The sequence below is a fragment of the Coregonus clupeaformis genome, chromosome 29 (assembly GCF_020615455.1).
Source record: "Coregonus clupeaformis isolate EN_2021a chromosome 29, ASM2061545v1, whole genome shotgun sequence".
Classification (NCBI taxonomy): Eukaryota; Metazoa; Chordata; class Actinopteri; order Salmoniformes; family Salmonidae; genus Coregonus; species Coregonus clupeaformis.
Genome location: NC_059220.1, coordinates 54,021,013 through 54,046,448, shown reverse-complemented (window position 1 = coordinate 54,046,448; position 25,436 = coordinate 54,021,013). Strand labels below are relative to the sequence as shown.

Here is a 25,436-nt window from a genome sequence, read left to right as displayed (position 1 = left end):
CCATATTACATTTATGCATGCAAACACTCACGTACACTACTGATTACTGATTACACACACCATTGTTATTTGATTTAGTTTACTTTAATTAATAAATATATACTTTGAGTACTCCTTGTCTCCACGTGTCTCCCTTTTGTTACGAACTTGAGCCGGTTCGTGACAAGTGGGGGGCTCGTCCGGGATTTTGAACTGGTTGTGTTTGGGAGAACGTGGAGTTAATGTCCAATTCTGTAGGGTTTTTCTTTGTAAATTTTGTTAGTTTGTTTGAGTTTGATAGGCCAGTATTGGTTGCCTTTGGGTTTTGTACTGCGTTGGAGAGAGTACATTGGTTAGTTTCAGTCCCTGCCCAGCCTGGAAACTCTTGCTCTACTCGCTGTTGGGACATCGGTCTGAGGTGAGTACAATCGGCTGTGTACCTCAGTGGGAGATTGGGTAGGGTAGTGACATTTGCTACCCGGAGCTATAGCTTTTCCCCTGATAGGCTTAGTGACGTGTTTTGTTTTGGGATACGTTGGGCATGGTTAAATGTTTGTTATTTTTGTGTGGTGTCAGTGGACTGAGCAGTTGTCTCGGGGGCACATCCGTGGCTTGGGGAAATCTACCAGCGTGCTGGGGGGTTTAATTCCTTGCCAGCGGGCTACAGTGCGTAATTACCCACCGCAAATCTGCACGAAGACTAGGGTTGAGTTATTGTAGGTTTTGGGGAAGCTCCATATCCCAGCTCTTTTCTGTGGTGCTCGGGGTGATTGTATTTCTCTTGTGTCTGGTGTGCTCAGCAGAGGGGTTGAGCAAGATTATTATGATCTATATATATTTAATTTTTTTTTCCCTGATTATGGCGTCTAATGTAGACGAGTTCATTCGCTTTCCATCAGAAGAACTGTTAGAATTATGTACTAAAGAACAGCTGTTGAAGGTTGCTGAACACTACAAGGTTGAAATTAGTGATAAACGTCTAAAAAATTCTATTAGGTTAATATTGAAGGCCAATTTGATGGAGAGTGGTATTCTGGATGTTACCACTGGGGCAGCCTCTGCTGAGGACACGTTGTCTCCCCGATATGTTACAATGACCGCTCCATCGGTTAGTCATAGTAGTCTTCTTTTTGAACAGCAGAAAGAACTGCTTCTGTTACAGCTAGAGCATGAAAAAAATGGACAAAGAGCTAAAATGGAGCATGAACAAGCTAAAATGGAGCATGAACAAGCTAAAATGGAGCATGATCGTGTAAAATATGAAAGAGAATTGGAATTTAAACAGGATATGGAGCGTGCTAAAATCAAGCTGCAACAAGAGCGACTAGAGTTGGTTAGGGAAGGAAAGCTCTCAGGGGAGAGTTTGCTCTGGGAAGGTGACCCAGAGTTACCTAGGGGTCGTTCCTCTTTTGGTCGTAATCCAGAGACATTTGATGTTGTAGGGAATTTACGGTTGTTGCCCCAGTTTAATGAAAAGGACCCGGAGACATTCTTTTCGTTGTTTGAGCGTGTTGCTGACGCTAGGAGTTGGCCTGATTCTGATCGCACTTTGATGTTGCAGTGTGTGCTGACTGGTAAAGCGCAAGAAGCATATTCAGCTCTTAGCGTAGCAGACAGTGTTAGTTATGAGAAGGTTAAAACGGCGGTGTTACAGAGTTACGAATTGGTCCCTGAGGCTTACCGCCAACGATTTAGAACTTTAAAAAGGGATGATCAGCAGACTCATGTTGAGTTTGCGCGAATATTATCTTCACAGTTCAATCGCTGGTGTTCTGCCTCTGCAGTTATGACTTTCCAAGGGCTGTGTGATCTGATTATGTTAGAACAATTTAAGGACACAATCCCTGATCGTATAGCGGCGACGTACATTAACGAACGAAAAATAAAGACTGTTGCTGAAGCTGCGGTTTTGGCAGATGAATATGTGTTGACTCACAAAAATGTTTTTGCAGAACCCCGTATTCGGAGTGAGTGGGGGGCGTTCGCAGAGATTTGGGCCTCGCTCGCCGAGATACTTCGGTTCCCGGGCAGAGTTTCATTCAAATAGGGTTGAGCCTGATACCCGTGGTAAAACTGACGTTGGTCAAGAGTGTCACTACTGTCAAGAATTAGGTCATTGGAAAAATGAATGTCCGATTCTTAGATCTAGGGGTAAATTCAGTACAGGTGCTTATGGTAAATCGAGGCCTGCAGCGTTAGCCGCGCCTGTTCCACATCAGTTCACTCATGACGCATTGTCTCCTGCCCGGAGCCAGGTGAAGGGTTATATTGATCCCGACTATTTACCTTTCGTTACGGAGGGTTTTGTGTCTATGGTAGGAAGTAAGAACCTAGTGCCAGTAAAGATCCTAAGAGACACAGGTGCCTCTGAATCATTTGTGTTGGAGTCTGTGTTACCCTTCTCTGCGGAGACTGATTCGGGGAATAGTGTTCTAATTAGGGGAATAGGTTTGAACACTCTGTCAGTTCCATTGCATAAACTGATGTTGGATTGTGGACTGGTAAAAGGTGAGGTTGTTGTGGGGGTGCGTCCTTCATTGCCTATTGAGGGTATTGACGTGATCCTTGGAAATAACTTGGCTGGGGAGCGTGTGTGGCCTATCGTGTCTCCATCTTTAGTGGTTTCCACTAAGCCGTCAATTGTAGGGATTCCTGATGAGAGTGCGCAGAATTTCCCAGAGGTGTTTTCTGCGTGTGCAGTGACGCGTTCTATGATCCATGACGACCTGGTCACGGAGCTGGCTAACGAGAATACCATAAAGAAGTCTGTTACTGTTTTCCCTGTTATCCCGTTATCTGTATCCCGCTCCGATTTAATCGAGGCGCAACGGACTGACCCTACATTAGAAGAGTTGCGGGACCAAATTGTGTCTGTGGAACAGTTGGGAGATGTCGCACAGGGCTATTTTCTCCAAGAGGAGGTCCTGATGAGAAAGTGGATGTCTCATGGTAGTTGTTTTCTGGGGGAGGCGATTAGTCAGGTTGTGGTACCAGTTAAGCTTCGTGAGTTGGTGCTGACAACTTCTCACAACGACGTTGCTGGGCATATGGGTGTGAGAAAAACCTACAATCGCATATTACGACATTTTTTTTGGCCAAGATTAAAGAGGGATGTTTCTGATTTCATCAAAACTTGTCACACCTGTCAATTAACTGGTAAACCTAATCAAGCTATTAAGCCGGTACCACTGTTCCCTATTCCTGTACTCAGTAAACCTTTTGAGTATCTGATTATTGACTGTGTTGGTCCTCTGCCTCGTTCCAGAAAGGGTAGTAATTATTTGTTGACTGTGATGTGTCAGACCACTAGGTTTCCTGCTGCCTATCCTCTCCGGTCTATCACGACTAAGTCTGTGTTAAAAGCTTTGACTCAGTTTTTCTCACTGTTTGGAATCCCTAAGGTCATTCAAAGTGATCAAGGATCTAATTTCACCTCTAATCTCTTTGGACAGGTTCTCCAACAACTCCATATTAAACACAACTTGGCTAGCGCTTATCATGCCCAAAGTCAAGGAGCACTGGAACGTTTCCATCAAACGCTTAAGTCTTTGTTGAGATCTTATTGTACTGAGATGGATAAGGATTGGGAGGAGGGGTTGCCTTGGTTACTGTTAGCTGCTAGGGGAGGTTTCACAGGAGAGCACAGGTTTTAGCCCAAATGACCTAGTGTTTGGACATAAGGTGCGTGGGCTTTTATCTGTTCTCCAGGATGACTGGAAGTCTCCCGAGCCTCCTCAGTCCCTGTTATCATATGTGTGTGATTTTCGGCGACGCTTGTATGCCGCTGGTGAAATGGCTAAAGAGAAGCTATCATCTTCACAGGACAGGATGAAGAGCATATATGATCGGCGAGCTGAGCCTCGTCACTTTAGTCCAGGTGATCAGGTTCTGGCTCTGCTGCCAATTGTTGGTTCTCCTTTTCAAGCCAAGTTTCAAGGTCCATATACAGTGGTGCGCCAGTACACTGAGCAAAATTATCTAGTTGCCACTCCAGAACGGAGGAAAGCACACCAACTGTGCCATATAAATTTGTTAAAACCCTATTATGCACGTTCCTCTGAGACTGAACAGGGGGAGTCTACAGAGGACGGTAAGGCTGTTCTTTTGGCTGATACTGTTTATTCCCTGGATTCTGGTCATGCTAGGTCTGTGCAGGAGCAGGAAGATGTTTCTGGTCCCGACGATTGCATACTGCAGGGTAGATTGAAGAATTCAGAGACACTGGAGATTTTAGATAGTCTTCTTACTCATCTACCTGTTGATGGGCGGAAAGAGATGGTGGGTCTGATTCGGAGATTTCCAGGGTTGTTTTCTGATATACCAACACGTACAAACTTAATAGAACATGATATTGACATTGGAGATGCTGACCCCATTCGTCAACGGTTCTATAGAGTTTCTTCAGAGAAACTGCGTTGTCTGGATGCTGAGGTCAGGTACATGCTGGAGAGTAAAATAGCAGAGCCTTCTTTCTCCAGTTGGGCTTCTCCCTGTATCTTGGTCAGTAAATCGGATGGAACAAACAGATTTTGTACGGACTACCGTAAGATAAATGATGTCACTAAGCCGGATTCGTTTCCTCTTCCTCGGATGGAGGACTGCGTTGATCAAGTCGGCGCAGCTAAGTTTGTGAGCAAATTTGACCTGTTAAAGGGCTATTGGCAGGTGCCACTGACGAGTAGGGCACGTGAAATCTCTGCCTTTATTACACCTTTTGGTCTGTACTCGTATTCGGTTATGAGTTTCGGGCTGCGTAATGCGCCTGCAACTTTTCAGCGACTTATGAACAGGGTTGTCTCTGGTCTGGCCGGGTGCGCTGTTTATCTGGACGATGTAGTGATATATGCAGATACTTGGGAGGAATTTGCTGAAAGCTAAGGCTGGTACGTTGGTCCGGGGTCCTTGTTGGTCCCCGGTCTTATGGGGGGGGGTGTGACGACCCTCCCACTCTGTCTGCCGTATTCTCTCTTTGCTCTTGTTTCCTTATTAGGATGCCGGTGGGCGGAGTTGGGAGGGTCGTCAGCTACATGGGAAACACCTGGGCCGGGTGTGTCCCAGGATAAATGGACCTCTTCCACATTCATTAAGGAGACTCTCTCCAGGCAGATACTTTGATCTTGGTTGTGATATTTTTGAGGCTTTTTTGGGTTGTTTGCTTTGGCACTTTTCAACACTTTTCCATATTACATTTATGCATGCAAACACTCACGTACACTACTGATTACTGATTACACACACCATTGTTATTTGATTTAGTTTACTTTAATTAATAAATATATACTTTGAGTACTCCTTGTCTCCACGTGTCTCCCTTTTGTTACGAACTTGAGCCGGTTCGTGACACTATTCAGACCCTTTGCTATGAGACTCGAAATTGAGCTCAAGGTGCATCCTGTTTCCATTGATCATCCTTGAGATGTTTCTACAACTTGATTGGAGTCCACTTGTGGTAAATCCAATTTATTGGACATGATTTGGAAAGGCACACACCTGTCTATATAAGGTCCCACAGTTGATGGGTACCAAAACATTTCTGCAGCATCGAAGGTCCCCAAGAACACAGTGGCCTCTGTCATTCTTAAATGGAAGAAGTTTGGAACCACCAAGACTCTTCCTAGAGCTGGCTGCCCGGCCAAACTGAGCAATCAGGGGAGAAGGGCCTTGGTCAGGGAGGTGACCAAGAACCCGATGGTCACTCTGACAGAGTTCCTCTGTGGGGATGGGAGAACCTTCCAGAAGGACAACCATCTCTGCAGCACTCCACCAATCAGGCCTTTATGGTAGAGTGGCTAGACGGAAGCCACTCGTCAGTAAAATGCACATGACAGCCCGCTTGGAGTTTGCCAAAAGGCACCTAAAGGACTCTCAGACCATGAGAAACAAGATTCTCTGGTCTGATGAAACCAAAATTGAACTCTTTGGCTTGAATGCCAAGCGTCACATCTGGAGGAAACCTGTTACCATCCCTACGGTGAAGCATGGTGGTGGCAGCATCATGCTGTGGGGATGTTTTTCAGCGGCAGAGACTAGGAGACTAGTCAGGATCGAGGGAAAGATGAACAGAGTAAAGTACAGAGAGATCCTTGATGAAAACCTGCTCCAGAGCGCTCAGGACCTCAGACTGGGGCGAAGGTTCACCTTCCAACAGGACAATGACCCTAAGCACACGCAGGAGTGGCTTCCGGACAAGTCTCTGAATGTCCTTGAGTGGCCCAGCCAGAGCCCGGACTAGAACCAGATCAAACATCTCTAGAGAGACCTGAAAATAGCTGTGCAGCAACGCTCCCCATCCAACCTGACAGAGCTTGAGAGGATCTGCAGAGAAGAAGGGGAGAAACTCCCCAAGGTTTGATGAAGGAAAACATTTTTTAATCAATTTTAGAATGAGGCTGTAACGTAACAAAATGTGGAAAAAGTCAAGGGGTCTGAATACTTTCCGAATGCACTGTAGACTGACCAGGTGAATCCAAGTGAAAGCTATGAACCCTTATTGATTTCACCTGTTCAATCCACTTCAAGTTAGTGTAGATGAACGGGAGGAGACAGGTTAAAGAAGGATTTTTAAGCCTTGAGACAATTGAGACATGGATTGTGCATGTGTGCCATTCAGAGGATGAATGGGCAAGACAAAATATTTAAGTGCCTTTGAACGGGGTATGGTAGTAGCTGCCAGGCGCCCTGGTTTGAGTGTGTGAAGAGCTGCAACACTGTTTCCCATGTGTATCAAGAATGGTCCACCACCCAAAGGACCATCCAGCCAACTTGACACAACTGTGGGAAGCATTGGAGTCAACATGGGCCAGCATCCCTGTGGAACGCTTTTGACACCTTGTAGAGTCCATGCTCCGACGAATTGAGGCTATTCTTAGGGCAACTCAATATTAGGAAGGTGTTCCTAATGTTTTGTGCACTTAGTGTATATTTTATATAGGAATTTTATCTTGATCACATTGCTCATTGAGAAAAAAATAATTGGATTTCCAGCAAAACATCTGTATTATGTACAGTACAATACAAGCATGGGGACTTATCAATTAGTCAAATCCATGATAATTTAATCAATACAATTGCAAGGCTTTTTCTAATACATGTATTGTTTATGATTTTTTTAAATAACTGTTTAAATGTCAAAGTTGTGGAAGATACGTTTTCTTTTGACATTTTGGTGACCTTTATTCAGATCATGGCAGTTGGTTTACAAACATGGTCAACAATCAGTCCAGATCAATGTCTGAAAAACATCCTTAGATAGTGGGCAACATCTGCAAAGATGCAGCTATCCTTCCCATCACCCCCTGCACAGAACATGTTCTCAGTGAAAACCATTGGCTTGTTAATAGACAACACAGGTACAGTGGGGGAAAAAAGTATTTAGTCAGCCACCAATTGTGCAAGTTCTCCCACTTAAAAAGATGAGAGAGGCCTGTAATTTTCATCATAGGTACACGTCAACTATGACAGACAAATTGAGAAAAAAAAATCCAGAAAATCACATTGTAGGATTTTTTATGAATTTATTTGCAAATTATGGTGGAAAATAAGTATTTGGTCACCTACAAACAAGCAAGATTTCTGGCTCTCACAGACCTGTAACTTCTTCTTTAAGAGGCTCCTCTGTCCTCCACTCGTTACCTGTATTAATGGCACCTGTTTGAACTTGTTATCAGTATAAAAGACACCTGTCCACAACCTCAAACAGTCACACTCCAAACTCCACTATGGCCAAGACCAAAGAGCTGTCAAAGGACACCAGAAACAAAATTGTAGACCTGCACCAGGCTGGGAAGACTGAATCTGCAATAGGTAAGCAGCTTGGTTTGAAGAAATCAACTGTGGGAGCAATTATTAGGAAATGGAAGACATACAAGACCACTGATAATCTCCCTCGATCTGGGGCTCCACGCAAGATCTCACCACGTGGGGTCAAAATGATCACAAGAACGGTGAGCAAAAATCCCAGAACCACACGGGGGGACCTAGTGAATGACCTGCAGAGAGCTGGGACCAAAGTAACAAAGCCTACCATCAGTAACACACTACACCGCCAGGGGACTCAAATCCTGCAGTGCAAGACGTGTCCCCCTGCTTAAGCCAGTACATGTCCAGGCCCGTCTGAAGTTTGCTAGAGTGCATTTGGATGATCCAGAAGAGGATTGGGAGAATGTCATATGGTCAGATGAAAACAAAATAGAACTTTTTTGGTAAAAACTCAACTCGTCGTGTTTGGAGGACAAAGAATGCTGAGTTGCATCCAAAGAACACCATACCTACTGTGAAGCATGGGGGTGGAAACATCATGCTTTGGGGCTGTTTTTCTGCAAAGGGACCAGGACGACTGATCCGTGTAAAGGAAAGAATGAATGGGGCCATGTATCGTGAGATTTTGAGTGAAAACCTCCTTCCATCAGCAAGGGCATTGAAGATGAAACGTGGCTGGGTCTTTCAGCATGACAATGATCCCAAACACACCGCCCGGGCAACGAAGGAGTGGCTTCGTAAGAAGCATTTCAAGGTCCTGGAGTGGCCTAGCCAGTCTCCAGATCTCAACCCCATAGAAAATCTTTGGAGGGAGTTGAAAGTCTGTGTTGCCCAGCGACAGCCCCAAAACATCACTGCTCTAGAGGAGATCTGCATGGAGGAATGGGCCAAAATACCAGCAACAGTGTGTGAAAACCTTGTGAAGACTTACAGAAAACGTTTGACCTGTGTCATTGCCAACAAAGGGTATATAACAAAGTATTGAGAAACTTTTGTTATTGACCAAATACTTATTTTCCACCATAATTTGCAAATAAATTCATTAAAAATCCTACAATGTGATTTTCTGGAATTCTTGTTCTAATTTTGTCTGTCATAGTTGACGTGTACCTATGATGAAAATTACAGGCCTCTCTCATCTTTTTAAGTGGGAGAACTTGCACAATTGGTGGCTGACTAAATACTTTTTTTCCCCACTGTATGTCCTCACACTTACTTTGGGAGTATCTTCCCACAGTTGTGTGAAGCAAGAAGCGCTTTTATCCAGAATTTTGGTTTCAGCTTTATTCTCTGTCGCACCCCACCCTGAAACAGTGCCTTGTTGACCCTCTTTGAATCCTCCATCACCCTCAGCCAGGCATATGGGGAGAACATTGGGCCCTAACTTCACCCTGGAAGACATTCTGATGAGAGCTATGTCATTGTCGTAGTTAGTGCATTCCTCACCAGCTATGCCCTTCATGTAGTCAGGGTGAATGATGATCTTCTCTGTTACCATGACAACCACGTCAGGATCTATCAGCCCTCCGAAAAATTTAATGGTGCTTTCTTCATAGCCATCTACAAGACTAGCTGCTGTGATGGCCCACCGGTCATTGATCAGGGATGCTCCTCCTCTTTTGGAATGTTTTGAGAGAAGCTGCCAGGGTATCTCCCCCATCTTCGCTGGTCTGCCTCCCAAATTTCTGCCTGAGACTTCTGAGACTATTTGTTTCTGTCTGTCCACACACTAGAAGATAGACAATCCAGATGAGTGTCTGAAAAACATCCTTAGATAGTGGGCAACATCTGCAGAGATGAAACTATACTTTATGGCAATCAATACCTGCGATGCATTTCTGCAACTTTTCTAGACCATTAACTGATCTCCAGATACCATCAGAATCACAGATGTACTTCTCTAAAAGAACAGAAGAGAGGTAAAAACAGAGGTTGAGCAGTCAGAAACATTGTGCAAGGAAGGACACAGAAAGCATGGGAAAGGTCAAATACTAGACTAGTGAGTTGTGGTGAACAAAACAAACATGATTTTCGCCCACTGTCTAAAGGGAGGAAAGAAACATGCCATTTTAGAACAAAAAACAAAAGAAAACATATGCACACAGGAGCTTCCCACTGGGCACACACTGGTTAAATCAACATTGTTTCCACGTCATTTCAATGAAATTAAGTTGAACCAACGTGGGACAGACGTTGAATTGACCTCTGTGCCCAGTGGGTTGTTCCTCACTCATACTTTGTCTGTCCCTTATAGTGTTCTTGATCCAGTCTAGGTAGTTAGCCACACGAGAGTAGACCCCATATCTTCCAGGCTCTCCACAGTTAATCCCCCAGCTGACGATCCCTGCTATCCAGAAATGATCACCCTCCTTCAGGATGTAAGCACCACCACTGTCCCCCTGACAGGAGTCCTTGCCTCCCTTAGTATTCCCAGCACAAAAAATGTTGTCTGTTAGACTGGGAATTCCTTTACTTTCATCTCTGCCTTCAATAGACTTTCTACAGATTGTCTGGTTCACCACAGGTAGAGGAACATACATGAGGTTATTGGTAGATGTATCAAGCTCCATGAGGCCAAATCCTGACACCAAGCTGAAGCAGAGAGAAAGACAGAAGAAAGTAATATACATAAGATGCTGTTCAACTTAACAATTTTAACAATCAATACAAAATCAGCAAATATCCACATATTGAGTAAATTGTTAACATGCAGATATTTGTATCGGAATGTTTTAGAAATAAAACCTAGGCTTACCCATTCCACCCAGTCGGGTATTTAGCGTCCTTTGCTGGCAGACACAGTGGCATGATATGAGCATTGAATGTGATTGGGTGTTGGAGATGGATCAGGGCGATGTCATGGTCCTACTCTACGTTGTTGTATTCAGGGTGAAGATGGAGAGAGGCGACCTCAAGAGGTGGAGACTGGGTGAGTTTTTAAACATTGTTTTCTCCAACATATACCTTTGGAAAGGGTAAATTAATTACATTTAAGGGACAGTTAAGAAATTACTGGGGTGAGGGGGTGGTCCAAAATAGGGGATGGTTGTCTAACTTCGTTTTTTTGCTTTGGGGAAGGTTGTGTGTTTTTTTATTGACCACAGGGGAGAGTCGTGCGTTTTTTCCCTGGTTTACATGCAGCCTTTTGCAGGTTTTACTATATAATTTCTTCCATCCTAGCCAAATTTCCTTGCATTGCGCCTCCCCTACCAAAGGCGTTTTGGTACTTCCCTTGTGCATTACACTTTTCCATGTGCTAACTATACCACCGGTCAATATACTGTAGTCTACCAGTCTAACTGTCTATCCTACCCTCTATCCACTATTCATAGTGACAATCGTGGTAGGTGGATCGTTTGTCCAGATCTGAAATATGCTTACTAGCAATCATACCACACATGAAATATTTCAAAGCTGCACCAATTTTCAAGATAAATCCACAAGAACAAGGAAGAATTACTGATAGGCAGCGGAGAGGCCAGGTGCGAACAATGAAGACATGAGACAAGCATCTCAAAAAGTTTCCATATTGATCTTGTTTAGGAACGATACAATTATCTAGACTAGCCTGCAACACCACAATGCAATGAATCATTTGATTATTGTTTTCAAGTCAGTGCAAAATTCTACTCTAGGCTGTAAACTGCAGTGAAAATATAATTTGAATAAAGGTGCAAAAGCCCTGTGATTTGAATGTTTCATTCCATTCATTCCATTTGGATCAGTTGTGGGTCTACTCTCAACAGTTTAAAAGGTCTAGAAAGGCACATTAGCAGGCCAGTAGCAGGTCAGTATACTTCTGATACTGAGATGCGCTGTCTGTTGTGGATCATCATTCTCCCAAGTCGTCCTATAATAATTTGTCCACATATGCTCCCAGCAGGCCCAGTTATTCAGGAAAGCTTAAAGACATCCTCCAGCGATTGTTTTACTTTTACTGTTGATAAGTGATATCTCAAGTATAAATACATTAAAGTACACACACTAAAGGGCAAAATATTATATATGTTTTACACAACTGCAAAATTCAAGGAGTAGGGCATTCAAGGAGTTGATGGGTCTGATGGGAAGTCGTGATGTCATCGGCTTCCCCCCTTGCTTGAGGAACAATCCTTTTCACCTCATTTAACACCTGATGTTAGGCTATGGTTCAACCCAGCACTCAGAGAAACAAACACGACAAAGGGAGTGGAAGAAACAAAAATATTTCATAAAAGTTAAAATTGTCTTAGTCCAAAAACAACTGAAGTAAAGGAACAGAGTGGGCTAGTCGGCTCCGGAGGAAGGAGAGGCTGAGGCAGGCGGGCAGGCAGGCAGGCAGGCAGGCCGACAGGCAGGAAGGCAGGCAGGTTGGGAGGTATGTCCGAAACTAAAGACAAAACAAATGACAGGTTAAGGAGAGTGGAGAGCCAGGCTGAAGACAAAGACAAAATAACTTTACTGGTGAGCCAAGTTACCGCTCTGGTAAGAACAACGATCTGGCGCCGGTGGAGAGCCATGCCCCGGAATTAGTAGTGCAGGTTGATTAGAGAATAGGATGCAGCTGCGTAGGCAGGAATCACTGGAAACAACCCGCAGCTGCACAGGAGAGGCAGATCCTGAGCACGCCCCCTGATCCACTCCAGACACACCCACATAAAGGGGACAAACACACATACAGATACAACAGACACAGAGGGGACAAAACAAGGAGGAAGGGAAACAGAAAAGGGAGAGACAAGCTGCCCACATAACAGTACCCCCCCTCAATGGTCGCCACCTGGCGACCCACCAGGCCTGTCAGGGTTGTCGTGATGGAAGTCCGTGATCAACTGAGGATCCAACACAAACGCTTAGGGACCCAAGACCTCTCCTCTGGTCCATAACCTTCCCAATCGACTAGGTATTGGAGACCCCTACCCCGCCTCCGAGAGTCCAGTAGCCTACTGACGGTGTAGGCCGGATGGTCGTCAATGAGACGAACAGGTGGAGGTGGAACAGCCGGCGGACACAAAAGGCTGGAGGACACAGGTTTCAGTTGGGAGACGTGGAAAGTAGGGTGTATCTTCATGGCTGAAGGCAACTTCAAACGAACCGCAGCGGAGTTAATGATGGACTCCACCACAAACGGACCCAGGTACCGAGGAGACAGCTTGCGTGATTTGGTACGAAGAGGTACGTTCTTAGACGACAGCCAAACCTCTTGACCAGGATGAAACACAGGTGCGGGAGTCCTGCTCCTATCCGCTGTCATCTTGTTCCTGTCGGTGGTCCGAAGCAACGCTTCCCGAGCGTCGCGCCACACTCTCTGGCAGCGGCGGAGGTTCTCCTGAACCGAAGGAACAGCCAATTCCTTCTCCTGAGCAGGAAACAGAGGGGGTTGATAACCCATGGTAACTTCGAAGGGTGAAAGACCAGTGGCAGAGGTGGTGAGGGAGTTGTGGGCGTACTCTATCCAAGGCAGATGTTTGGCCCAGGATGATGGATGTTGAGCAGCCACACAACGAAGGGTTGCTTCGAGGTCTTGATTGGCTCTTTCTGTTTGACCGTTGGTCTGGGGATGAAACCCTGAGGACAGACTAACGGAAGCACCCAAAGCAGAACAGAAAACCTTCCAAACACGGGAAGTAAACTGTGGGCCTCTATCAGATACGATGTCCACAGGTATTCCATGGGGACGGAATACATGTTGGACTAGGAGGTCCGCTGTCTCACTGGCAGACGGTAATTTTGGTAATGCTATATAGTGAACAGATTTAGAGAATCTGTCCACAATGGTAAGTATAGTATCATTACCTTCAGACTTGGGTAGGCCGGTGACAAAATCCATGGCTATGTGGGACCAGGGACGGCTGGGAACTGGGAGGGGTAGCAGCAGCCCCGAAGGGGACTGATGGGAGGCTTTGCCCGAGCACAGGTTGAACAGGCTGCCACAAAAGCCCGAACGTCCGTTTCCATTGAAGGCCACCAAAAATGTCTCCTAAGCAGCGTCAACGTGCGTCTCATCCCAGGGTGACCAGCAAACGGGAGGTGTGAATCCACTGCAACACCTGAGACCGGACCGTCTCGGGAACAAAGAGTAGGTTGGGAGGTCCATCACCCGGTCCCGGGTCCGTGGCAAGTGCAGTCTTCACAAGAGACTCGATCTCCCACTGAACAGCCGCCACGACGCATGAGGAAGGCAGGACTGCCTCAGGCTCGCTGGTCTCCGAAGGGTCAGCAAACTGGCGGGACAAAGCATCTGGTTTAACATTTCTTGACCCCGGTCTGTATGTAAGAATAAAGTTAAACCTACTAAAAACAGGGCCCATCTGGCTTGGCGTGAGTTGAGTCTCTTAGTGGCTTGGATGTAAGCCAAGTTCTTGTGGTCTGTCCAGACCACAAACGGCAGTTCAGCTCCATCCAGCCAGTGCCGCCATTCTTCCAGTGCTAGCTTGACCGCCAGCAGTTCTCGGTTTCCAACGTCGTAATTCCGTTCTGTGGGTGACAATTTTTTGGAGAAAAAAGCACAGGGGTGAAGCTTTTGGTCAGTGGGGGGAGCGCTGGGAGAGGACGGCTCCCACACCTGAGTCCGACGCGTCCACCTCCACAACAAACTGCAGAGAGGTATTGGGGTGTATCAACACAGGGGAGGTGGAAAACAGTTCCTTCAAAACCCCTACCGCCTGCTCCGCCTCAGGGGACCACAGAAAAGGGACTTTTGGGGATGTGAGTCTAGTAAGGGGTGCCACCACTTTACTAAAACCCTTAATGAACCTACGGTAGAAGTTAGCAAAGCCCAAAAATCGTTGAAGTTGCTTACGGGTGGTGGGTATGGGCCATTCCGTCACTGCCCGGATCTTCTCGGGGTCCGCCTTCACCTGCCCGCTCTCAATGATGAAACCAAGGAACGATGTAGACTGTTTGTGGAACTCACACTTCTCTGCTTTGACATACAGCTTGTTTTCCAAGAGCCGTTGAAGGACTTGACGGACGTGTGACTCATGCTCCTCGGGTGACTTGGAAAAAACAAGAATATCATCCAGGTATACAAAGACAAAACGGTTCAAAAAATCCCTAAGAACATCGTTCACCATGGCTTGGAAAACAGCAGGGGCGTTTGAGAGCCCAAAGGGCATGACCAAATACTCAAAATGTCCCAGTGGAGTGTTGAAAGCGGTTTTCCACTCATCTCCCTTACGGATCCGGACAAGGTGATAAGCGTTCCTGAGGTCGAGCTTGGAGAAAACTGTGGCGCCATGCAGAGGTTCAAAAGCAGAGTTGATGAGTGGAAGGGGATACTTGTTTTTAACAGTTATGTTGTTTAAACCCCTGAAATCGATACAGGGGCGTAACGACTTGTCCTTCTTTTCCACGAAAAAGAAACCTGCACCCAAAGGAGACGACGAGGGACGGATTATGCCCGAGACCAGAGAATCACCAATGTACTGCTCCATTGCCTCTCTTTCCGGTCGGGACAGATTGTATAAGCGACTAGAGGGCAAGGGAGCACCAGGAAGCAGTTCAATAGGGCAATCATAAGGCCTATGTGGTGGTAGAGACAGAGCCTTGTCCTTACTGAAAACCTCCGCTAAGTCATGGTATTCTTTGGGGACAGATGACAGATCAAGAGGAGCTGAGGGATGAGTTGGGTTACACTTAGTGGGGGGAACCGCTGACCTAAGGCACTCTGAATGGCAGTTAGTGCTCCAACTGAGAATGGTGTGACGTGTCCAATCAATTTGTGGGTTGTGAAGAGCCAACCAGGGGAAGCCAAGGATTAGGGAGGTAGCTGAGCCAGACATAACTCTTAGCTGAATGCTTTCACAATGATTGCCAGAAATCACTAGGGAAACGGGGTTGGTTTGATGAGTTATCTCCGCGAGGAGGCGCCCATCAAGGGCTGTGACCCGAATGGGGGTAGGTAGTGGCTCCATGGGGATACGAGCTTGTGTAACGAACTGGTGGCTAATAAAGTTGTCTTCTGCACCTGAGTCTATGAGAGCTGAGAGTGGCAGGGAATGACTCTGGAAACGTAAGGTTACAGGTACTTGTAATCGGGGAATGATGGGTTCAGGATCTAACTCTGGGCTCGCAAGTAGACCCCACCGTTACGAGCGAGCCTTGTCTTTTGGCCGCTTAGGGCATGTAGCCAGAATGTGTGTGGCGTCTCCACAGTACAGGCACTCACCCGCCTGGAGGCGCCGTTGCCGTTCTGCTGGAGGTAGTCGAGCTCGACCCACTTGCATAGGTTCCTCCTCTGTGCTCGGGATGGAATCAGGAATAAGAAGCTGCCGGCTCCGGGAGGCGAGACTCGAGTGGTTGAAGGCTGGGGAACTCGTCCTCCTAGATGCGGCTGACCGCCTCTCTCCCGACGCCTCTCCCGCAACCGGTTGTCTAGCTTAATGGACAGGGAAACGAGAGAATGTAAATCATGTGGCTCGTCACGAGCAGCCAGTTCATCCTTAATGGCTTCATTCAAACCGTTTAGAAATGCTCCTTGAAGTGCCACATTGTTCCACTTGGAGTCCGCTGCCAAAGTCCAGAACTCAATAGAGTACTCAGCCACACTGTTAGAACCCTGCCTCAAATTAAAAAGTATCTTGGAGGAATTACCCACATGGTCAGGATGGTCAAAAACAGTCTTCAATTTAGCAGAAAAATCAGCGAAAGTCAATCCAGTCAAAGTTTGATTTGAGCACACAGCCTCAGCCCAAACCAGAGCTCTCCCTCTTAACAGCCCCAGAACATAATGTACCTTAGAGGAATCAGTAGAAAATGACAGTGGTCTCTGCCGAAAAATCAAGTCACACTGAAGCAAAAATCCCCGGCACTTGTCCAATTCTCCATTGAACGGTTCAGGCGACGTGACAGGGGGTTCCCGATGGAACGAAGCCTGCATCATGTCCGAGGAACCAACTTGGGGTGCATCAAACTGGGGGTCAGAGAGAGATGGAGAACTGATAACAGACAATTTAGAGACTTGTGTAGTTAACTGAGTCACCTGGTTCAGCAGTTGATGATTATTTTCCAAAAGAGTCCGAATCAGTTGGTCATGCTGTCCTAGCAACGTTCCTTGAGCCTGGATAGCTTGTTGGAAGCTGTCTTCGTTTGCCCCGTGCTGTCTCTCTGTTGGGTCCATGGCCAGATCGTTCTGTTAGGCTATGGTTCAACCCAGCACTCAGAGAAACAAACACGACAAAGGGAGTGGAAGAAACAAAAATATTTCATAAAAGTTAAAATTGTCTTAGTCCAAAAACAACTGAAGTAAAGGAACAGAGTGGGCTAGTCGGCTCCGGAGGAAGGAGAGGCTGAGGCAGGCGGGCAGGCAGGCAGGCAGGCAGGCCGACAGGCAGGAAGGCAGGCAGGTTGGGAGGTATGTCCGAAACTAAAGACAAAACAAATGACAGGTTAAGGAGAGTGGAGAGCCAGGCTGAAGACAAAGACAAAATAACTTTACTGGTGAGCCAAGTTACCGCTCTGGTAAGAACAACGATCTGGCGCCGGTGGAGAGCCATGCCCCGGAATTAGTAGTGCAGGTTGATTAGAGAATAGGATGCAGCTGCGTAGGCAGGAATCACTGGAAACAACCCGCAGCTGCACAGGAGAGGCAGATCCTGAGCACGCCCCCTGATCCACTCCAGACACACCCACATAAAGGGGACAAACACACATACAGATACAACAGACACAGAGGGGACAAAACAAGGAGGAAGGGAAACAGAAAAGGGAGAGACAAGCTGCCCACATAACACCTGATTTATTTAACAAAGGTCACATCTCAATAGGTGGTCCAGGTAAGTCATGAAATGGCACAAGTGGTGGCCTTTCCTCTTTTGTTCTCTATTGCTCCTCTATTGTTCCTCAAGCAAGGTGGAGGCCGATGACATCACGGATTCCCATCAGACCCATCAACTCCTTGAATGCCCTACTCCTTGAAGTATGCAGTTGTGTCTAAAAAACACTATTTTGCGCAAAACTAATTTTTTTACCCTTTAGTGTGTGTACTTTACTGTATTTATACTTGGGATGTCTCTTTTCAACAGTAAAAGTTCAAAAATCGCTGGAGGGCGTCATTAACGCTCTGACTCCACTCCGATCCGAATGGCTATTCCTCGTGCACCTAGAACCTAATGCTTCAATATGGCCTAAATATTTGTAATTTAACTTCTAAAAAGTATTACATTTTATGTGTGGCATAAACACCAGTTACAATGTTTTAATCTGATTAGGCTACTTCAAAAGTCTCCTGTAGGCTACCTGAGCACGTTCATCCAAAATATAATTACAGCATCCAAAGTGTGCATGAACGGCAAGAGACATCTGTTACAAAACACCAAAAAGTTGAATGACATTCGGAGACGGTCAAGCCAAGCCTTCGATACTGGGTACAAGGTAGGGAGGGATGTTTATACCTGGTGCTAACATGGGTCCTTTGTCCTGATCTTGTCTACATTCTAATTGTGCCCATATTTCCAGAAAAGTGTCTACACCAGTTATTAAAATGTGTCTGTTATCCGTCCACTGTGTCTGCATTGTGACCAGATTTCCTGGTCCCTTCCTTTATGCAAATTATACTGAACAAAAATATAAATGCAACATGCAACAATTTCAAAGATTTTACTGAGTTACAGTTCATATAAGGAAATCAGTAAATTGAAATAAATAAATTAGGCCCTAATCTATGGATGTCACATGACTGGGAATACAGATATGCATCTGTTGGTCACAGATACCTTAAAAGAAATGGGCCTCAAAATGGGCCTCAGGATCTTGTCACGGTATTTCTGTGCATTCAAATTGCCATCGATAAAATACAATTATGTTCATTGTACGTAGCTTATCTTTGCCCATACCATATCCCCACCACGACCATGGGGCACTCTGTTCACAACGCTGACATCAGCAAACCGCTCGCCCACACGACACCATACACGTGGTCTGCAGTTTTGAGGCCGGTTGGACGTACTGCCAAATTTTCTAAAACGATGTTGGAGGCAGCTTATGGTAGAGCAATTAATATTCAATTCTCTGGCAACAGCTCTGGTGGACATTCCTGCAGTCAGCATGCCAACTTGAGACATTTGTGGCATTGTGTTGTGACAAAACTGCACATTTTAGAGTGGCCTTTTATTGTCCCCAGCACAAGGTGCACCTGTGCAATGATCATGCTTTTTAATCAGCTTTTGGATATGCCACACCTGTCAGGTGGATGGATTATCTTGGCAAAGGAGAAATGCTCACTAACAGCAATGTAAACACATTTGTGCACACATTTGAGAGATATAAGCTTTTTGTGCGTAACATTTCTGGGATCTTTTATTTCAGCTCATGAAACATGTTGCATTTATATTTCTGTTCAGTGTATTTCACAGTTATTCTTTCATCAATCAGTCAATGCTGCAACCTGTCAATTATTTTAAAAGGCAGAAAATTGTTTATTTAAATGGTTTCTCTGTCCAGATCTGAAACCGAGCTGAAGTGGAAAAGTCAATATCCACGTTTATAAATACAGTTATTGATAATTGTGGTCGTAAACATTATTTTGAGTTTATTCAATGGGGGGGGAGGGGGTGCTTTTTTTTATGACACCTGGAGTTGGACCAACCCCCCCCAGTAATTTTCTGTCCCTAATCAGCAGTCAGACAGTCATTTTCTAACTCTCCCTAAATAGCAGTCAGACGAGCGGGTCCGGATCTCTAAATAGTGTGTGTCAGTGGCGGTCAGTGCCGTTTAAGGTGAGGGAGGACACATTTATTTTTCATGAGCACAGCCTTATTTCTATTACAGCATATTGGATGACTGTCATTCATATTCCATTCACCCAGTTCAATGGAACAGCGATAGGTTTAGGCTACTACATCATACTCTAATTTTCCCTATACCCATCTTGAGTTTTTAAAAAAATGTATTTAACTAGGCAAGTCAGTTAAGAACAAATTCTTATTTACAATGACGGCCTACCCCGACCAAACCCAGACGACGCTGGGCCAATTGTGCGCCGCCCTATGGGACTCCCAATCACGTCCGGATTGTGATACAGCCTGGAATCAAACCAGGGTCTGTAGAGACGCCTCTAGCTCTGAGATGCAGTGCCTTAGACCGCTGCACCATTCGGGAGCCCCTTGCTACAACCTAGCCTATGAATGAAAGTTTACAACGTACGTGTACACAGGTCGAGATAAAAATGTGATGTGACACATGGACAGACAGTGACACATTCAATACCGCCTTGCACACTCTTGCCTGCATCTAGCTGATATAGGGTGTAATCATTAGTCCAGCAGTTGCAAACAAGAGTTTCTATTGGACAAATTCAGATATGTTTATCCAATTTTTTTCTGTTTAAGAAACGTCTTTCAACAGCGGAATAAATACAACCTTTTCATAACTGCCACGTTGTATTCCTTCTCGCATCTATGCGCTCTCCTCCTCTCATCTTTTCCCTTCGTCGCTTGTGGACGTCAGTGCACAACATTTACATTTTTACATTTACGTCATTTAGCAGACGCTCTTATCCAGAGTGACTTACAAATTGGTGCATTCACCTTATAGCCAGTGGGATAACCACTTTACAATATGTATTTTTTTTTTTGGGGGGGGGTAAGGGGGGTAGAAGGATTACTTTATCCTATCCCAGGTATTCCTTAAAGAGGTGGGGTTTCAAGTGTCTCCGGAAGGTGGTGAGTGACTCCGCTGTCCTGGCGTCGTGAGGGAGCTTGTTCCACCATTGGGGTGCCAGAGCAGCGAACAGTTTTGACTGGGCTGAGCGGGAACTGTGCTTCCGCAGAGGTAGGGGGGCCAGCAGGCCAGAGGTGGATGAACGCAATGCCCTCGTTTGGGTGAAGGGACTGATCAGAGCCTGAAGGTACGGAGGTGCCGTTCCCCTCACAGCTCCGTAGGCAAGCACCATGGTCTTGTAGCAGATGCAAGCTTCAACTGGAAGCCAGTGGAGTGTGCGGAGGAGCGGGGGTGACGTGAGAGAACTTGGGAAGGTTGAACACCAGATGGGCTGCGGCATTCTGGATGAGTTGTAGGGGTTTAATGGCACAGGCAGGGAGCCCAGCCAACAGCGAGTTGCAGTAATCCAGACGGGAGATGACAAGTGCCTGGATTAGGACCTGTGCCGCTTCCTGTGTAAGGCAGGGTCGTACTCTCCGAATGTTGTAGAGCATGAACCTACAGGATCGGGTCACCGCCTTGATGTTAGCGGAGAACGACAGGGTGTTGTCCAGGGTCACGCCAAGGCTCTTCGCACTCTGGGAGGAGGACACAACGGAGTTGTCAACCGTGATGGCAAGATCATGGAACGGGCAGTCCTTCCCCGGGAGGAAGAGCAGCTCCGTCTTGTCAAGGTTCAGCTTGAGGTGGTGATCCGTCATCCACACTGATATGTCTGCCAGACATGCAGAGATGTGATTTGCCACCTGGTTATCAGAAGGGGGAAAGGAGAAGATTAGTTGTGTGTCGTCTGCATAGCAATGATAGGAGAGGCCATGTGAGGATATGACAGAGCCAAGTGACTTGGTGTATAGCGAGAATAGGAGAGGGCCTGGGGGACACCAGTGGTGAGAGCACGTGGTGCGGAGACAGATTCTCGCCACGCCACTTGGTAGGAGCGACCGGTCAGGTAGGACGCAATCCAAGAGTGAGCCGCGCCGGAGATGCCCAGCTCGGAGAGGGTGGAGAGGAGGATCTGATGGTTCACAGTATCAAAGGCAGCACAACTCAACACATTAGCTTTCCAAGCCAAACCATATCATAACTGCTACACACAGCCTACATCGTTGTCACCATATTAGCTAATGTAACATCATAGTCAATATAGCTAATAGAACTAACGAGTTACTAAACCTGCTACAATAATGCAGTAACGTTGCAGTGTAAAGTCAGTAAGCAGTTTAACACTTACACTGGTGGGCCCAGGTGGCAATAAATATGTAAAACCAAAAGCTTACCTTGACTTTGAAGAGTTCTAGTGTTGTGTTGGATAGTCACAGCCAGCTGGCTAACATAGCATCCATCTGTTTGAGCAGGGTGTTTGAGTAGGCTAAACTAGCTAGCTGCATTTGCAAGCTAAGTAAGTGAAGGTAAAAAAAAAAATGAAATCTCTCTCTTTCTCTCTTGCTTCTCCTTCATTTTGGAAGAAATTAATTTGTTAAAAACTGTTCAACTATTGTCTTTCTCCCTCTTTGAGTCAACTACTCACCACATTTTATGCACTGCAGTGCTAGCTAGCTGTATCTTATGCTTTCAGTACTAGATTCATTCTCTGATCCTTTGATTGGGTGGACAACATGTCAGTTCATGCTGCAAGAGCTCTGATAGGTTGGAGGACGTCCTCCGGAAGATGTCATAATTACTGTGTAAGTCTATGGAAGGGGGTGAGAACCATGAGCCTCCTGGGTTTTGTATTGAAGTCAATGTACCCAGAGGAGGACGGAAGCTAGCTGTCCTCCGGCTACACCATGGTGCTACCCTACAGAGTGCTGTTGAGGCTACTGTAGACCTTCATTGCAAAATAGTATGTTTTAATCAGTTATTTGGTGACGTGATTATATTTAGTATAGTTTTCCTTTTTTTTCCTTCTGAAAATCACTGAAGAAGATGGTCCTCCCCTTCCTCCTCTAAGGAGCCTCCACTAGTGTACGGGTCTGGGTCGGATCTGATATGATATGATTGTCACGGGTCTCAGGTATGTGTAATTTTAACTGACTTGTCCGGAAGGACCTGTACATATACGAATGTGACTACTGCAGTAGAGAGAGAGACATTTTTTAATTTACACTGCTGCTCTTGCTTTTCACAAGAGTGGAGCGTGGCGCGTGTAGCTTGTTCTTGACCAATCCAAAGTCTTTAAAGTGTCAATAGGCTACAGTCATAGAGCCTCTGTGTGTGGCAAAAGTTAGGAGATATCTAATCAATGGAAGATGGAATTAAATATAATTAGACATAAATAAAAGTTAAAGGAGAAGGATAGGCTACAACGACCAAGAGCCAACAGGTAGGCTGCTACTTAATATTCTGAATGGAGTTGTTGTTATTTGCACTGCAGCTTCAATTAGCCTAGCTAGCTAACGTTAGCTAGCTTAACTTGATTCTCCCGGTTTGATGCAGTCAAGACAGGTACTACGTAATCATATTTGATGATAAATAACCTAGCTATTGCAGCTTGGTTAGTTGCTGTCTCTTGTCTCTCACTCCCTGCTCCCAGTGTCACTCGCTCACAGTACAGACCCTCCCCCGCCTGCTAGAGTGGCACCTCTCTCTCCCCCCTCACGCTTTATCAGCTCCGGTTAATAAAGTAGATAAAAAAATAGGTCTATACGGTTGTACTCAGGTCCGTTTGGAATGGGTCTCTATATAAAAAAAAAAAATTTGATTAGGTCTGGGTGGGAAAGCCCCAGGTCCATTTCATAACGGGTCCAACTTTTTGGACCTGTGAAAACCTCTAATATCAAGCACAGACCCAGATGAGCAGCCAAGTCAAAAAGATGACCCATGCTTCTATTTTCTTTAACACACTCACCTCACCCTAACTTCATCACTGGTATTTCCATTCAGGACATGTGCTGCAGTCATGATCCAGCGGTCCCCGATCACTATCCCTCCACCTCTACCATTAGCGCTCAGCAACACCTGCCAGGGGAAGGATCCAGCTGGAGCTAGCTTTCCCCCAACAATCTTTCCAAACCCTGGGAGGTTCACTATATGGCGACCACACACTAGGGACAGAGAGGGACAGAGATACACAAGAGGCACACACAGACAGTGACAGTTGACTAAGGAACACTCACATCCATGTATTCATATTGTACAACACATGTACATTCACACTTACAGACTTAGACAAACACAAATTGGCTCCTTGCTGTATCTTAAAGGATCATTTCAAAATGTTCTCCTTTCCCTTTAAGGAGGGTACATATTTATTATGAGTTACCTGGGATACATTGGGGAATCATATAGTTGTTCTGATCGTCTTTCCACTTGCCTTCCGATGAGCATGTGAAATTAACTATTGAAAGAGAGGTGTCATTAGACTTTTTAAATCGCTGTGAAATATATTTTCAATAGCAAAAAATATTGTTTTAACAGATGTTTGAAGCTGTTGGACCAAAACCAAAATTAAAAGGCTCAAGCATGAGTCTCCGTCGTGTTGCGGGGAAATGGGATGAGGGGGAGGGGTAGGGGGGTTATTTGTTTTGAATGACTTGCGCTTGAGCCATTTACTTTCGTCCACCAGATTCAAACAGTTGTAAAAACAATATTTTTTGCTATTGAAAATATATTTCACAGCGATTTAGATGGTACAATGATTCCCTAGGCTATTCAGTGTGTCACGAATACCGCCGAGGCTGCTCCTCCTCCTTGTTCGGGCAGGCTTCGGCGTTCGTCGTCCCCGGAGTACTAGCTGCCACAGTTTGATGTTTTCGATGTTTGTTTTGTCATGTCTAGTTAAGTGCACCTGTTTCGTATTCTGTCATGATTATGTCACCTATAAGTTTCCCTGTGTTATGTTTTGTAGTTGTGTGTTATTGTCCGCCTGTCGTTTCGAGGTTCGGTACTTTTGTTTGTGAGTGTTTTTACGCATTTTGCGTATTAGTTCGCCTCCGGTGTTTCGAGGCCATTTATTTTGTATTTGTTCAAGTATTTCAGTAAAGTTGTTTTGACTTATCCTCTGTGTCCTGCGCCTGACTTCACCACCGCATCCACATCAGTACCGTGACAGAATAACACACACCTTTACACTATGGAGTCAGCAGGAGCAGCGGCTGGAACCGAGTCGCTGGAGGATCGGGTCAGCTGCCAGGACGCCAGGATCCAGCAACTCGGATCCGCCATGCAAGAAGTAATGAACACCCTGCGCCGATGGGAGAGAGGAGGCTTGCCCACACCTCCTCCTACCTTACCACCACCATCGGCCAGCCCCACCATACCAGCTCCGGAGTCCAGTGGGATTCGGCTCTCGCTCCCGAGGGCATATGATGGCACCGCAGCCGGGTGTCAGGGGTTCCTCCTTCAAGTGGAACTCTACCTGGCAACCATACACCCGGCGCCCTCGGGATACGAGAGCGTTTTCACCCTCATCTCCTGTCTCTCCGGCAAGGCGTTGGAGTGGGCCAATGCCGAATGGAGGGGAATAGACGCCGCCACCATCAGCTACGCGCAGTTCTCCCGCCGCTTCAGGGCTGTTTTCGATCATCCCCCTGAGGGTAAAGCGGCGGGGGAGCGTCTGTTCCACCTTCGACAGGGGAAGATGAGCGCACAGGAGTTCGCCCTGGACTCTAGAGGCGGATGCGGGGTGGAATGAGAGGGCCCTCATCGACCACTATCGGTGCAGCCTGCGTGAGGACGTTCGACGAGAGTTGGCCTGCAGGGACACCAATCTAACCTTCGACCAGTTGGTGGACATGTCAATCAGTCTGGATACCCTGCTGGCCACCCGCGGACGTCCAGAGTTGGGGCCGTCCATTCCATCTCCCAGCACCTCCGAGCCGAGCCCTATGGAGCTCGGGGGTGCTGGCGCTAGAGAGAGGAGGAGAGAGATTCCGAGGGAGGCTGTCCCCTGCACCAACTGTGGTCGTAGAGGACACACTGCGGCTAGGTGCTGGGGAGGGTCTCCAGGGGTTCGAGGCAACAGGTTGCGCACTGGGGAGTCATTCCAGGTGAGTAGGCGCCCAACTCACCCAGAGCTCTCTGTTGTTCACTTTTGTATACCTGTAGTATTTCCTCAGGTT

At 46.3% G+C, this 25,436-nt stretch overlaps 1 pseudogene; it reads right to left on the bottom strand.

Annotated features, from left to right (window-relative positions):
* Positions 1-9,621: 9,621 nt before the first annotated feature.
* Positions 9,622-10,977, bottom strand: LOC123482188 (annotated as a pseudogene).
* Positions 10,978-25,436: the final 14,459 nt, after the last annotated feature.